Consider the following 13,057-nt stretch of genomic DNA (forward strand, 5'->3'; position numbering starts at 1 on the left):
TGAAGGGCTGGAGGGGAAAATGAGGTCTCATGAGATAAAGTGACTCAGCCAAGGTTAAACAGCAGGTTAGTGACAGAACTAGGAATAACACATAGGTCTCCTGACTGACTCCCAGTCCACGAACAGAAGATCACAGCCAAGGACTTTGGGTGAGCATTGCTCTCTAAGAAGGAAAGTGTCTAGTTAAGAGTGTCTAGGTTCTAGAATGTGTGTTATGATTTCCGAATACTTCTACTTGCTACTACTTGAATATCTACTTTGTTAAAATAAACTTTTACTTCTTTTCACTACAAACATATCTCAGTGCTGTGTGCTAAGTGGAGCAGTGATCTGTGATAGAACTGGCAAGCTGGGGCATATGACTACTGTAAGCAACCAGTGGACCAGGGACTGAAAACTCAACACTCCAGGTTGATTCTCGGAGGGCTTGGGTGTGGCAAGTTGCGTAGGCCTAGGGAGAGGGCTTGTGTTGCCTGTGGCCAGTGGAATTGGGAAGCTGACACCTGGCAGGCACAGACACAGCTTCGTTACAAAAGGGCAGGTGTTTGTGAGGTGTCTGACAGTGCTTGGTACCCTTAAGAAGCATCAAGACCCCCTACATACTGTGTTCACCCTGGGACCCCTGCAGTTAATGACTTTCTGTCATGACTTCTTCCACAACCCTTGGGTACACAAAGGATCTCCTTCCTCAGCTCAGGACAGAGCTTATAGGCAGGATTTAACCCAATGTGTGCTAAGTATGCTAACTAGCTCTGTATGCAGTGGGGGAGAGCTGTTTTGGCAACATCTTACATTAATGGTCTCCAAATCCTTTCTTACTGTCAGATTTAACAGACAGCTGATTTAAATTAATACTATTAGGTGATCACGAACATATGTATTGATGAGGTGCAATTGTACCAGACACATGCAGCCTTTCCATAGATCCTCCCAGTTGCCAGCACAAGAGTTCCAGGTTAAGCAGAAAAAACTGGCAGAGCTAAGAGGATCGATCGTTTTCTTTGGGAAAGAGTCTGCATGCAAAGGAAGGGTAATTTTCACAAGTTCTCACAGCCCTAATCAAGAACAGCTGTTGTCTAGCTAAGTGTTCATGCTTATCTCCTTCCTGGAGGTTAATCTTCAATAAAGCTGTTTTTAAATAATCAATTAATATTTAATTAATAAGGAATCTTATTAAATTTTAAATTCAATGCACATTTAAATCATTGCCATTTACAAGCACACACAGCCTGTCTGACGAAGCCGGACTTGTCCTCTAGATACTGATACAGATCTTGCACATTCCAATGCCAGTTGAAAGGTTACCTAAAAATGATGCAGCACGCCACCCTGGCTCCCACTGTGAATGTGGAAAGTGCTGCTCAATACCCAAGTGTATTGTATGACATTAGTGTCTGCAGGCCCCTATAGAGATCAGGTCTGTATAATGCCAGGCAAGTACAAGACAGTGAGAGAAAGTCCCTGTCCCAGTGATAATACTTTAAATAGACAAGACAGACAAAGGGCAGGAGAGGAAACAGAGGCCCAGTGAGATGAAAGCGACTCAGCCAAGGGCAAACAGCAGATCGCTAGCACAGCTGGGAATAGAACATAGGTCTCCTGACTACCCGTCCAGGGCCCTACTCACTGGACCACATCGGATGTGCTATTGGGTTGTACCAGCCTATCCGTACACCATCTAGCACATTGTTCCACCTCCCAAGTTGTTCAGCAATTGCTCTATAAACTTACTTCTTGAAAAGTTCTATTGCTTTTGCATAGCGAGAGTGCGCAGGGCTAATGGGTCTCAGTCTATGCAGCTACCCCAAGTGGTTCAGATGAAGCCAGACACTCCCTTTAGGCCATCTTTCAAATAAGGGCGAAGATGAAAACTGTCACATTTTAAAGCAATCAGGAATATTCAAGGTCCTAAATCTGAACAGTGTGTGTGGAGAAAGAATGACATTCAGCTCTGCAAATCAACTATGAAATGGCATTGTGGAGTTCCAGGTTTATTGTCCCCAGTGATTTCCACATCAGATATTTGGAGTTTACAAGGAAAATTCTCCCCACCCCACATCTGCCATCCTGGGAGCTGAGTGGTCAAGTTGAGTGCTTTCCTTCTTGCACATGACCAGTACTAAAGGTTCTGCTAACAAAAGACACTCGTGCAACCCCATTTGTGTTCAGTAGATATAAGTAATTGGAGCCTGTTAAGGTATTTTATTGATGGACAAGAAGGAACAGAATCCAGCTCATTTTTAGCTATGTGGGCTCTGCCATGCTAATAGGAGTAGAAAGCAGTAGGCACTTGGGTTTGTCCCCAGTTCTGAATATGCTCAGGAAGCAGATCTGTCAATTAAGATGCCTTTTTGTTTCCCAGAGCCGAAAGTCTTTGAAAAGTCACCAATAAATACAGCTGAACAGGTATTTCCAAGTTTAATTATCTGCTAAGAACACCCTTCCCTGCCATCTCCTTCTGTGGAAGCACACAGGCCCCTGAACTCTAGCACGGTTGGTCGCGTGAAAAGCCTCTGATTACAATGACAGATCACCACATTTCAAAAGGTAAAGTTCCACATATTCTGCTATAATGAAAGGTACCAGCACCACCACCCCATACAGAGCTCAGCAAACTGGCTTTGTATAGGGAATGGTGAGGGCGGGTAGGGGCTAGAGGAAAGTAGAATCCACTCCAATCCACAAGCAGGGACTGGCTCAGCTCCAGGGCCACCACGCTAGCCTGCTATTTTCCTCAGCTGGAAGAATCACCACACAGCTCCATAATGTGCTGGCACAGTAACGGCAGATGGAAGGACTATATCCCTCTCCTCCAACTGCTGCTCTGCACAGGGCTACACACCGCTTCCCAAAACCCCACTCTGATCCTCTTATCCTTGTTCTGCTGCTGCTCAAACCCCACTGCCTGATAGGACCATCACAGCCATGCTGGGGCCATTCCATGGCCCCTGAGCGGATGGCTAAATGGCACCCCGATGATATCATCTTATACAGGTCTTTTGTAGTTTATTATTTGACATATTCTTAATTAAATGTCTATCTCCAGGGCTAGGCCTAGGGCTAGAAGAATTCAGTGGTGCTTTCTTTCAGACGTTTGCTAAACATTTTTCTTTTTAATCTAAACCATCATTTTCCAAGGGAAATAATAAAGAACATGTTTTCCTAGCTAAGTGGGAGTCCATGCTTGTTTGAAAGTCATTCTTCCCCTGCTTCCAAGGCTACCAGAGGAATAAAACAGAAAAACAAATATACAGCAGCTCAGAACTCAGGTTGCTACCAGAGCCAACTGAAACCACCATGGTTTTGAATTCTGCACTAGCTGGCGAAACCATGCTGACAGCCGCTCTGTGCTCTCCTTGCCAAGCCGTCCGATTTGCCTCAGCAGGATTGCTCGACTCTGCAGTTCTCAGGGAGGCAGACTGTCAATCTCACAACAGCTTGATCCCCTTTAAATGCAGGTTTACATTTCCAAGTGACTAGTGATTTTAAGTGCCTCCATTTTGGGGTGTTCAAGTTGAGGCATCTTAAAAGGGTTTGACTTGCAGAGGGTAGATGCTTAGTAATGTCTAAAAAACAGGAACCTTTAAAGTGTCTCAAGCTGGACTCCCAAATTTTCCAGCCCCTTTTGGAATATTTCAGGCCCAAATTGGAATTACGTATTTATTTGTACGGGACCAACTGAGAAGAAGGCCCCTTTGTGTTAAGCACTCTCCGAACAGTAGTAGACAGTCTCTGCTAGATTAAATATGAAAATGAATACAATCCACACAGTTAGGGTGTCCATTTTATAGGGACAGTCCCGATTTTTGGGTCTTTTTCTTATATAGGCTCCTATTACCCCCCCACCCCCATCCTGTTTTTCCACATTTGCTGTCTGGTCACCCTACACACAGTAGCCTGTGTTAATTTTAGATTAGTTTCAGTTTTTTATGCTGTCTTCACATTTTATTTCTGACATGTCAATGATTTCTGTAGTGAGACCACACAACAGCAGTATTCAAGGTCTCCTGGGGAAAAAGCTGGAGGTTTTGGCAGCTGGAGGTTTAGAAAGCGGAGGTGAGATTTGGGTATGTGGGGAGGCAGTCTGGGATAAGCTCATTAGTGGGATGTTTCTGCTCAAAGCTAATACTGAAATAGTTAATACTGACATTTAAACTGTCATCTTTGGGTTTCAAAGTCAATCCACTGAGATGAATGCTGCAAATTCACATAGTAGAGCTATTGTTTCAAGTTGTCTGCAGACTTAAGAAGACGACACTGCACCAGTTATATTTGGTTTTCATTGTCAAGGTTCTTTGTCGCCAAATGGGTAGAAAATTTGTTTTTCTAAAATGAAAGCGCAGTTTGTGGAGCCCAATTCTGCAGCCAGGTATGGATTTCATGAGACGTGACCATGATTTCGAATGGGTAAATTTGGCAAAATGAGCCCTCCCGACCCCACCTCTACCTAAATTAACAATGGATATACCACATGCTGCAAAGAAACTTGCTCTCCAGTATACAATGGAACTATGGTTTAAGTTTAATTTCAGGCTTCGTGGCTGATATTTAAACTTCTTCACAGGCTGTTTTCTTTCCTTCCTTTTGGAAATGAGCAGGTTTTCCTAAGAAGAAAGCCCCAAGGCTTTATACTGGAGAGCTGGGCACACACTTTGCCAAGCAACTCCTAGGAGGGGCTGAGCATCCTGGCTCCAGTTTTGGGTCCTCAGCATTTCCCACAAGTAAGCTGCTGGTGCCTGATCTTCCACTATTGAAGTCCATGGGAAAGAAAGTCTCATCTGAAACTTGGTTTCATTTGTGGCGGGACCACTAATATTTTATTTGATAGGAATAAATTGTAACCAGTCCATGGGCAAGTACTCAGCTGCTGCTCCTCTACAATTAGTTCCAGCTCACGACATCAGGCTTCTTAAGAGCCCACCCACATACATCTACATATGGATTCAATTTCCCTTTGCGAAATGTCCATAGGAGGTGCCCTTAATCCACATTTAAATATCCATGGCCACATCTCGTCTTTTCCCAATAAACAAAGTCACTTGAGTTGCCTGTCTGATCACTTTAAAGGTGAGTAAAGATCAGCTTGCTTTGGAGAATAGGCTGTAAATTATACCTGTAAATCACTGAACTGTAGAAGAGTACTCATCTGGATCAGGAATAACTCACAAGATTTTTGTAAAGAAATGTGATGACTCACTAGCTGAAGTTATTATTGCCAGAAGAGATGTAATGCTAATGGATGTAATAGCCCACCTTAATTGATTAGTCTTGTTAGAGCTGGTATGACAACACCCATTTTTTCATGTTCTCTGTGTATATATATATCTTCCTGCTGTATTTTCCACTGCATGCATCTGATGAAGTGGGTTTTAGCTCATGAAAGCTTAAGCCCAAATACATTTGTTAGTCTCTAAGGTGCCACAAGGACTCCTTGTTCTTTTTGCTGATTCAGACTAACACAGCTACCACTCTGAAACCTGTAATTTACACTGATGCTCCACTCATCCAGCACATTCTATGCGTAAAGATAAGAGTCTAGCTTCACCTTGGGGTTAACTGAGGCCACACCACTGAAGTCACAACCCATTGTGTTAGGGTGTATTTGGCCCCGGATGTGAAGTCATAGCATAGGTGCTGCAAATGGATTCAGATGTACTACTTAGCTAAAAGGTAGAGAAATCTCTCCATAGTTTGCCCCTCAGCCAACAACAGTTGGAGAGAGGCTATTGGGGAGGGGCAGTGTATGTGAGATTAGATTCCCTTCCCTAGGGTGGAGCAGGGGGAGGAGGAAGCATATAAAAGGATCTTCCCAGGAGGGCAAAGAGAGCAGCAGCAAAGACATCCCTTCAGTACGGGGGCCCTGCTGTTATCTGAGGGGAGGGAGAGGAGGATTAGGAGAAGAAGAATTTGTTAGTGAATGTTGTGTTCTTCAAAAACTTTCTACATCATCTTGGTTATATTAAATCATGGGACTTTTTAGGGCTAATTGTTTTTAAATGCTTCCAATTTTGCACTCCTAAGCAACTGCAGGTGCAATTGCAGTGAGCTTAAATTGCAACCTAGATAACTCTTTGCACCTCAACATGCATTAGACATCTTACTCCTGCTTCAGTATCTAGTCAGTTGCTTCATTTAACCCTGGCCTTTACAAAGAAACAGTAAATCAATCAAATGTCCAATGTAAAAAGCATATGTAAGGAATTGTAACTCCTTGCAGCCCAGTTCCTGAGGCCATCTGGTAATACATGAATAACAGAAAATGAAAGTGACCAAAGAAAAGTGAAATTGATTCACTATCCAAACTGAGTGTATACGCACACTATAACAGCATAAACAATAAGAGGAATCATGAATTAGATTTAAATTGGTTTATTAATAATCCATGTAGTGATACTAGCAGAAATTTAAAACAAAAGAAAAGTATATGAACGTTGGCATGATTGTGTCCCACTAAATCACAACTTTTTTGTAATAAACCAAGGCCTGAGAATCTTGATAGTTAATTTTAAGGGAAAATTTTCCACTCAGATCTGCACAGTGGATCTGGACTGTACTCTTCAGCTCTTCCTATCTATATGTACAGGAAGGGAGAACTACAGATCATAATCAAAATGTGCCTGGGGATCTGAAAGGAGAATTGTCTATAGCTTACTTGTAATAATATTAGGTGTTATGTTGTCATGGTGATGTTATAAACACAAGTCCCTAGACCTCTGGCACACATTGCAAAGTTCACACACACACACACACACACACACACACACACACACACACACACACACACACACGGCAGGGAGTGGGGGATATTTCTAAGGTTAACACCAGTAAATTCATGCTTTTAAATGCTCCCTGTATGTAAAAGTTACTAGAATTGGAGCAACTTTTTGAATATATTAATTTCACTGGGCAATTTGGGTTCTGTGTAAGTGAAAAAGCACAGCTTTTTAATTCGCCATAGTAGTTCAACAGTTTAAATCAGAGATCAGAAAGCATAGGTGTGTAGGTGAAAAGATTCACCTGGGTACATGCCAGTAATAAATCCATAAAATGTTAATCTATCAACCAGCATTATCCTATGAGGATTTAACCATAAATTTTAAAAAGTTAAACACTGATATTAAAGCTCCCACATTTGATTTATTGAACACAGACTAGCCAAGTTCTGCTTCACATGCAAACTCCATTAGCATCAGTGAGAACTGAAGGTGTTTATCAGAGGACAAGGATAACAGCTGCTAGGTTATATCCATCACCTTCATGTACTTACATGACCCTCATCGCCGTAGTATCTGAGCACATGGTTTAACCAGTCCCAATACTTTCCCAATAGGGAAAGAAGAGGACCCGCGAACAAGAGCTGCCTTTGCTGGCTGTTGGTGCAGCAGGCTGTCCACTTTCTGCCCCATAGTGAGGCATGGCGGTTTGGCCATTTCCCCGGCTTGGGAAACACGGCCAGAAAGCACAGAGGCTGCTGAGGAGCAGTGTAGGGCCACTGCCTGCTCTTCTAACAGGGAATCCCCTTTTCCCCCGCAGCAGCACTTTTAAAAGGGCTGAGACAGAAAGAACCTGTTCCTGATTGGTGGCCATGATTGGGGCTGAGACATAACATGGAAAAGGCAAGCTAGGCTGCTTGCCAGCTGTGTGAGATGAATGGATGGTAGCAGTGTAAGGATTGAGCTCCTATGAAATCCTCACAGGCGCAGACTATACAAGTCCCTGCAGAGAAGTTGTCAGGGCTGAAACTAACTTGGTGTCAGCTGGGAGAAATCATCAAGACTTATCTTGACCTAATTCCACAAATAAGTACAATTGTCATGTCCTAATGGCTGAGGTGTTGTTTGAAGCCTGATATCGGAATGTATCAGTGCAAGATTGGAATTTGACTTTTCTTATGACCGTGGGTCACCTAATGTTCACCCAGAGACCCTGTGTTCTTTTAGCCCTGAGAACTTTTAGGGTTCATTTGTTTTGGGACTCTTGACCAAACCCTAGTGACACAGCACTCTGCAATAGTCACAGTATTAGGCATCAGTCTCATTTTGCACATTTGTTTCTGAAGGCAAGGCTTGCTCACTATGCTAAACAGACACATCCCCAATGCCCAAGATGGAAGTGCACAGACCAGCAATCTTACAGCTTGTGCTTTACCAATATGCTAAGGAATGTGAACTGTTCACACATGGCAAGAGCTACACAGGAAATCTAAACAACACAGCAGCATGAATATCCAGGTGACCGGTGACTATAGAGCTGAAACATCTGGTTGCCAAATCCCCAGATCCAGCCTTAAGACACACAGTCATCTGGCCATGTATCTGCACAGCACTCTGGAGGATACTGAGCATAAAGAAGTGTCCCAGTCAAAACCACAGTTTCCTCTGTGATAGATAAGTAATGCAAACTGGTGGGGACACTCCACCTGTCATGGAAAGGACAGACTGGTGGGGAAAAGAGCTTTCTAGTGGCTGTGTTCACTTCAGAATCCCTGAGCAGAACGACTGACAGGATTAATCTTGGCTCTTGAGGCCATGCATACTATAAAAAGCACTACAATGATTTGTGATATGCTAGATCAGTGTTAGAGTTTCAGGAGAAGTGAAGTGAGCTTTACCCTGCCTCTCTCTAGTGCTTCAGAACACCTCGCTTACTGCTTGTCCTCAAGATGTTTGCACAAGAGATGGAAGGATCAAGGCTATACCCAGAAGTATCTGATTTCCTTTCATCTGCTAATCAAGCTTTATTCAGGAAGGCGATGCCAAGCCTGTGACTAAGAACTGAAGCAGAAGTAAAAGTAGATGCAGGGGAAGTATATCTTTGGCACCATGCAGAGTCAAGCTGACTTCTTCTTGTAGTAGCAGCACACATCTTCAGCACGGACTGTTCACAGTCCAGACCTGCCCTCCTGCTCCCTCTCCAAATCCACCTGCAGGGTGGAGTTTAACAAGCCATACATGCAACCAGTCACTGACCATCTCCCAGCAGGACCAATACCTGTGAGCAAGGGAATAGATAGAAGAACACTGACACCTTGTCATACTGGAATTCTTAGTCCTAGAGCCTAATTCTGACCTCCACTGTTGTTTATGACCCAGTTAAATATCTGATTGTATGTGGCACAGACAGTGTTAATAAATAAATTTGCTCATCTCTGTCCAAATTCACATCAATGCATGTATTAGAGTGTCTCAATTCAGCTGGCTCAGAATATGGCAAGAGCCAAAGGAATGACTGACTGTGTTTATAGCCTTGGGGACCATGAAATTAAAGGCAGCATGTTTGCTGCTATGCAGTGTGGTGTTCTCAGCCAGCTCCTGTGACACAGCTCTGTGGACGGCTTTGCCATTGTGAAGGATGAACATTTGTCAAGGCTGTTATAAGAATCCGACATTCATGATCATCTTCATTTTTCCCCCGTTAGTGTCCATGGTTTCCCACATTGAGACTGGGCCCGTGAGACACAGCTGGTGTGCTTTGCTAGATGGAACACCAACTATGAAAAGCACTCTGTCAAATGCAGTATTCAAAGAAATCAGAAGTGAGCACAGGTCCTCATTCACAAATCTACCAGTACACTGTGTCCTTAGATTCACAGCCCTTACAACTTTGCAACTTTGAACAGCTATTTCAGTTACTGCAAAACAGATCCTTTTTGCGTTCACAGGAGATGCCATGATAACCACCAGGAAGACCAAAGTCCCCTGTTTATCCAAAAACATCTATGTGTAATGGAATTGGAGCTTCTCTGTAATAATTTATGAATGTTGTGTGTTGACTTGGTTATTGGGATGTCTGCTGCATTCGTTTATTTTTAGTGTAATGGGGGGCGCAAACAAGAAGGAAGGGAAGAAGAATGGCTCAGGATAAGTCACTTTTCAACAAACAATGAAGGGGTGTTAAGAGAACTGGTCTTGACAGCAGGGCCAAGGCCTGGGAGCTGGAAGATCAGAAGAACTCTAGCAGTTTAAAAAGGGACCCCATCTCAAAAGGAAGGGGGCTGCCCAGGGAATTGGGGTTTTTTGTGGTGGGGGAGGACTGTACCCAAAGACACCCTTTGGGTGCCTGGAGAAGGTAGGCCTGCATAGGTTACCATCAGAGCATGATAACACTTCAGGTAAGATAGGCATGCTTCTAGATGGTTGGTTGTTTTAAAATCCTCTCTCTCTAAATGCTTTGGTCCTCCTGTTTAAATAAATGATGCTTTTATTTAAGAAGGCTGTATGTCACTGGTCACAGACTCCCAAAGGGAAGAACTATGGGTGTGTGAACACAGCTAGGTAAGAAAGGTAGATATACAGTGTGCTGTAGCTCAGAACTCTGTCTAAGAGTGGAAGAATTGTGGAATTCCACCCAAGGAGAGGTAAAGGCACAAGGCCTATTACCTAAGCGGCACACTTAAAGAGACCACAAAGGGGACAGAGGTGCAGCTAGTCCTGCAACTGTGACACACTGCACCACAGACAACAAAAGTGTAAGCTTTCCCACACCACTTTGGCAACATTCCTCAAACTTGACCTGGAAGGATCATCTCTAAGGCTCAAAGGGTAGTTTATTGGTCAGGCCCAGCCAATTCTTGACCTCTCTGCTGAGAATACCAACAGAACTGTCACTTGTAATAGATTCATGGTGTCAATAATTGGGACCATGGCCAACAAGACATGTAACACAGACTGTGGCTCCATTGGAGTCAGTGGCACAATTCCCACTGGCCAGGTCAGCTGATTCAGTCTTATGGGGCTCAGGCTGCAGGGCTATAAAATTGCAGTGTAGATGTCCAGGCCTGAGCTGCAGCCCAGGCTCTGGGACCCCTAAGGAGTAAACACAGCTTCAAGCCTAATCCCCCTTCTATCAACACACAAAGTGCTAACCCAGGGCTTGGACCCAGCCTGGACCCCGCAGAGTCTGAATCAAACCAGTATCCAGAGTTCAATCCCTATTGTTTTGCAGTGTGGGCACAGCCCCACTGGACTAGTGCACTGGAAGTCCACCAAAAGTATTCCACAATCTCAAAAGCTGACTTTCTTTGTCCTCTGGACAGTCATGTTTGGTGGACAGTCAAGTTTTCTTACATTGCACTGTGAACTAAAGAATAGAGCAGCCACATTTTGGGAAGCACTAGGAAGTCTGGGATATGGGTGGTTAGACTCAAGCCCACATAATGCAGTGTAGACATTGGAGCCCCAAGTTGGGACCCAGGATTCAATAATTCCTAAACTAGAGTTATAAATGAGTGTAGATGCTCAAATCCTAGGCTAGCAAACCCAGGATCTGCTAACTCATTTTCTACAAACCCTGGGCTTATATTGCAGTGTAGACATGCTCTAATTAATGTGAGCTGGGTTTGAACTCCCAGCCTACCACTGAGACACTCAATACTCAGAAATCATTGGATTTTACTTGCATGTACTACTCTTTTAAAAATGCTGCTGAGATATATAAAATCCAACTAATTCTGTAACTGCGTAAGCAATGAAAGCTATTGAAAGAGAGGATCATGTTACCCAAGTATACATTCATGCTTGAAGAGTGCATAAATATAAGCCTATATATTTCAACATATTTTAATATCAGGGTTTTTTAGTTGGCATTTTCCAGAGACATCTGAAACAGGATACAGTTAGATTAATAAAAGACCTACTTTTCCCTTCATCCTAGCTGGCAAGTGAGCTCCAATCCAGAAGTTCCTTACTCAACAATACTCTTCTTTTGGCTGAAATGGCACTGTTTACACTGTTGTCACAGTGTTAGAGGATTCTGTCATCACAAATCTGCTTCAAGCCTGCAACACAGGAAATGCACTTTCCTGAAGACGGGAAAGATTTTCTTCTGTCGGTTGGAATAAAGTGGTAACTAGAGTATAAATAACTGATTATTTTTGTACACTTGACAGTCTGTTTTTCCCTTCTCCTCTGGCCTCCTGCATGTTGTCTTGAGCAGGATGAAGTGCCTTCTGAAGCTAGTTTTCACAACAAGACATTATTTACTGCTGTGGATTCGTGAGGCTAAAAAATTGGTCACTAGTAACACTGGTCTACAATTTTTGAGAAGTCGTCTGCTTCAGAGATAAAATGTGATATTTATTATGTATTTTGATGTGCTGAATTCAAATATGACAATTAAAACAACTGATTGGCTACTGTTTCTAAGATATTTAAGTTTTTACATTTTATGTCTATGTATATTGTGTAGATAGTAGAGTTTTAATCATAAATTGTAAACCTAGGTCTTTTCATGTGTTTATGGTTGCTTTACATGATAATATTTCACCTGTCCTGTTTATGGAACACTTTAAAAATCAGCAAAAGGGTTCTATAAATAAAATTGATTATGAAACAAAAGGCAAAAAACTATTATGTACATAGTTTAGTCCTATTCAGTGTCTACTCGGCGCTTCTTGGCCTGTCTCTTGTATTCATTAAATGGAGCATCTCGTCACTGTCTAGCAATAGTCTGCAAGCATTGATGGGCTCCATTTGCCCTGCTAGCCTGCCAGGAGATTCCACTGCTGTAGTCTGGAGCCCAACAGCTCTGCCTTACTCTTGGGGAGTTCCAAATCCCTGACAAGGTCATTCAGTTCACCTTGTGTTATAAGGTGTGGTTCAGAGGAGGAGGATGGGAGAAAATGTGGGTCCTGTGACATTGATGGTTCAGGACCAGAAGTTTCATCCTCTTCCTCTTCCTCGTCTGACTCAAGTGAGAATGATTCTGGTGCATCAGGAACCGGCAGTCCTTCTCCGTGGGGTACTGGGCGTATAGCTGATGGAATGTTTGGATAATGCACAGTCCACTTTTTCTTCTTTGACACACCTTTCCCAACTGGAGGCACCATGCAGAAGTAACAATTGCTGGTATGATCTGTTGGCTCTCTCCAAATCATTGGCACTGCAAAAGGCATAGATTTCCTTTTCCTGTTCAACCACTGGCGAAGATTTGTTGCACAAGTGTTGCAGCATATATGTGGGGCCCACCTCTTGTCCTGATCTCCAATTTTGCAGTCAAAAGAAAGGTGATAGGCTTTATTAACCATAGTGGTTATACTGCGCTTTTGTGATGCAAAAGT

General features: G+C 43.1%; 1 long non-coding RNA gene across 1 annotated transcript; it reads left to right on the forward strand.

Moving 5' to 3' along the window:
- The first annotated feature begins 357 nt into the window (after nt 1-357).
- Nucleotides 358-11,009, forward strand: LOC115657766. Its single transcript, XR_004002046.1, has 3 exons — nt 358-410; nt 2,363-2,547; nt 9,662-11,009. It is a non-coding gene; the product is annotated as an uncharacterized LOC115657766 (long non-coding RNA).
- Nucleotides 11,010-13,057: the final 2,048 nt, after the last annotated feature.

Source organism: Gopherus evgoodei, chromosome 9 (assembly GCF_007399415.2).
Source record: "Gopherus evgoodei ecotype Sinaloan lineage chromosome 9, rGopEvg1_v1.p, whole genome shotgun sequence".
In the NCBI taxonomy this organism is placed as follows: Eukaryota; Metazoa; Chordata; order Testudines; family Testudinidae; genus Gopherus; species Gopherus evgoodei.